This window comes from Rhinolophus sinicus, chromosome 14 (assembly GCF_057876585.1).
Source record: "Rhinolophus sinicus isolate RSI-liver-muscle chromosome 14, RSI-T2T, whole genome shotgun sequence".
Taxonomy (NCBI): Eukaryota; Metazoa; Chordata; class Mammalia; order Chiroptera; family Rhinolophidae; genus Rhinolophus; species Rhinolophus sinicus.
Window position 1 is genome coordinate 108,204,644 of NC_142514.1, and position 3,677 is coordinate 108,208,320.

The 3,677-nt window shown below is 38.6% G+C and overlaps 1 pseudogene; it reads left to right on the forward strand.

Annotated features, from left to right (window-relative positions):
* The first annotated feature begins 405 nt into the window (after window positions 1-405).
* On the forward strand, window positions 406-950 carry LOC109436576 (pre-mRNA-splicing regulator WTAP pseudogene; annotated as a pseudogene).
* Window positions 951-3,677: the final 2,727 nt, after the last annotated feature.

Here is a 3,677-nt window from a genome sequence, read left to right on the forward strand (position 1 = left end):
AGAAATTGTAAATATTTAAAAACCGTTAGCTATTATTCATGTAGTTTTTAATGATCAATCCAACAACATGTAATATCTTCTTTCTTTGAATTATTCATTCAACAAAGTGTTAGGCAGTGGTAAAGGATAAAAAGTATTAGAACCCTGATGTAAAGGAACTCACTGCCTAGTAAACAGACATACAAGCAGATCATTTACACTGTAATCAGTGTTTTGTTTGAGCATTATTTCTCAAAATACGGTCTGAGGACTACTTGAAACACAAATACCTGGTGCTATGAGGCACAGCCCCTTCCTCAGTGCTTTGAGACCCCCCGATCGGGCGCCGTTTTTTGCCTTTCCTCCCTACAGTGGGGTCCGGCTGTGGATGGTGGTTGCATCCCCATCGGGAGGCCACTGGTCAGATTCAAGATGACCAACAAGGAACCTCTTCCCAAAAATGTTCAACTGAGTGAAACAGACTTCAAAGTTATGGCACGAGATGAATTAATTCTAAGATGGGAACAGTATGAAGCATATGTACAAGCTTTGGAGGACAAGTACACAGATCTTAACTCTAATGATGTAACTGGCTTAAGGGAGTGAGAAGAAAACCTAAAGCAACAACAGCAAGAGTCTGCACACAGGGAAAACATCCTTGTAATGTGACTTGCAACCAAGGAGCAAGAGATGCAAGAGTGTACTACTCAAATGCAGTACCTGAAGCAAGTCCAGCAGCCTAGTGTGGCCCAACTGAGATCAACAATGGTGGACCCAGCCATCAGCTTGTTTTTTCTTAAAAATGAAAGGTGAACTGGAACAGACTAAAGACAAACTGGAACAAGCGCAAAATGAACTGAGTGCCTGGAAGTTTACGCCTGATAGGTAAATAAATCATACTCCCCAGTCAAGACTTCCCTGACATTCCCACTACGAGAAAACTGTGGTGGGACGCCAAGTACTCGTTTCCACATCGAGACTCAGACTTGAGCCAAAAAAAGCCACATTCTTATACTATCCAGCTTGTAATGGTTAATGTAAAACTTTCCAGATCAATCTTGTGTTTCAGCTTTTTTCTTTTCCCCCTCCCCTTGGTTCATAAGCCTGAAGAAGTGGCCACCCCCGAAAAAGTCCCCTTCTAGAACATATAGACACTTGAGAAATGTTTCTGTTTGAAGAAAGTAGAGGGAGAAACAGAAGTCTTAAGTCTGTGGCACACTGTGTTTTCAGACAGTTTGAAAGAATGAAAATCTAGAGATTTAAAATCATGAATTGAACATGTAAAATTCCAGTAAAATGTAAAAATGGAATGCATCGCTCTTAACCTTGAGCACAGTGACTTAGAGACACTGTATACAGTTTTGCCAATAAGACTGTGAACTTGTGATTGTTGTTGAACTTCTGGGTCAAAACTCAAATGAGGTGAATTTTGCCTTTATAAAGGATTTGTTTCCTAAGAAACAACTTAATAGCTATGAGAGAATCAACTAATAGATGTCAGTTCAAGTAGTTCATATATTTAACCATTTAGTTTGGGGCTCTGTATTACTTGATTGAGCCTTAAATCAATGTGGTTTTAATCAATGGTTTGTTCTTTGAATGGTTGATAATACTGTAGATAATCTCATTGAGGACTGTACAAACATGAAGGTGTGGCATCAAACCTCAGGTTTAAACTGTTTGAAGCATTATAAACATTCATTTCACTACTAGATTGTATATAAGGATATTGGCTGTGATGAGACTCACTGTGTTCTTTTTCTTTAGTAGTGAAATTTATTAAATCCTCATTCCATTCAACAAGCACATGTTGAAAGAGAATTGCCATTGGTGTTAATAGGGAAATGTGTTCTTTCATTGTATTTGGGCCTTTTGTATCGCACTCTTGATATTAAATTAAGTATGCCTTGAAAAAAAAGAAAGAAAGAAATACCTGGTGCTATTGCTAAAATGTAGATTCATGGACTCCATTCCAGACCTACTAATTCAGAATCTCTGGGGTAGGGCAAGCAGGTGTTCTTAGGCATCCGAAATTTTGAGAACCACAATATTAGAAATATAAAGAGGCGCTTTGAAAACGTAGAGGATAATTTAGAGAATTAGAGTTTAGAGAAAACTTAGAGAATATTAATAAAACTTTTATTATTATGCATATTTGTCTTACTCTCCTCTTAGATTAAAATAAATTGCCTGAGGTCTGGTATTTTACTGCTCTTACTTGAGTAAAATTGAATTGAATACCCTGACAGAGTATTTGTCTGAATAGAGAGTCATGAATTTAAAACATTTTACATTTTGGAAAATAAATAAATGTCTGTATGTTCTGTACTCCATAGCATGCTGTTGGCAGTTTATTACATACTCTTTAAACTTTCCATAGTACTTGATATTGTGGTCAACACTTCCTTAAACCCCTTCCAAGACATTGCACTTTTCTAACTTTTCTGCTCCCTCTTTGTTTGCTTTATGCCAGCTTCACTACCTATTAGCTGATACTTTGGGCATGTTACTAAACACTCTGAGCCTCAGGTTTTTCAATGATAAAATGGGGATAAAAGGAAGATAACACCTCCAGTTCAAGTCTATCATCATAACTTAATATAATGATAGTAGATAATTTCCAAATGTTAATTCCCTTTATTGGCTCCTCTTCACCTTATCACCTCATGAATGTGTTCCTAAGGTCTGATCTTGGACCTTTACTCTTTACTCTCAGCATTCTTCTTTGGTAATCTCATCTAGACTCTTAATTTCACCAATTACTTTTTGCAGGTGACTCAACATGTCAAAAGAGAATTCATTTTCCCCCTTCCAAATCAATTTTCCCATCTGCTCAATCACCTAGCTTCAAAATCTCTGTGGGTCTTGAATCCTTCATCTTCCCTGTCCCATCCACATTCACTCAGGGTTAAATTCTGCTGACGATACTACAGAGGGCTGGAAAGAAGATGCTAAGGGGATGAGATAGGGTAGCCAGTATAAATTACTAGGGCTCAGAAGTTTGCAAAGGTGCCTGGGGCAAATCCTTTGCAAAGATTTGCCAGTCCACCTCTTCTGGACAACCCCCCATGCCTCTGATTTTTCTTCTGATTTGAACCTTTCCTCATCAATACTGATGTTTCAACTTCTCTTGCCTACCAGTCACTTTCTTTCTGCTTTCCTAATTAAGGCCCTCACAAGCTGTTAGATGGATATTATCACAGCCTCTTATTTAGATAGAGAAACCAGATAGGGAAGCTATCTTCTAAACCTGAGCTTCCTAATTGGTTGGCCTCTTGATCCCCTTAGCCCTTGGGATGGCCAGAGGCCCCAGACAATTGCCTCCAGCTCTTAGCAGCTCACTGGGGCTCCAGATCACATCCAATTTACTGCAGTGTAAGGTAAAACTATTATCATTTTCTATGGGTGTTATGATGTGAAAAGTTTGGGAAGCACTGCTATTAAATTAATCTAAGTACAGATCTGATTGTATTACATATTCCTCCATAAAACCTTCACAAATGACTCCATTTTCTACCAAATAAAGTTTAAACTGCTTGTTTAGGCACTGCGGAAGGCACTGTACAGTCTCACACCAACCTACCTGTCCAATTCTACCTCTCACTAATGCCTTCAACTCCAGCCAATCTGGACCACTCCCCATTCTCTCCTCTTCTCCTCATAATTGTACCCTTCTCTTCACATAGGGTATTTCCCAT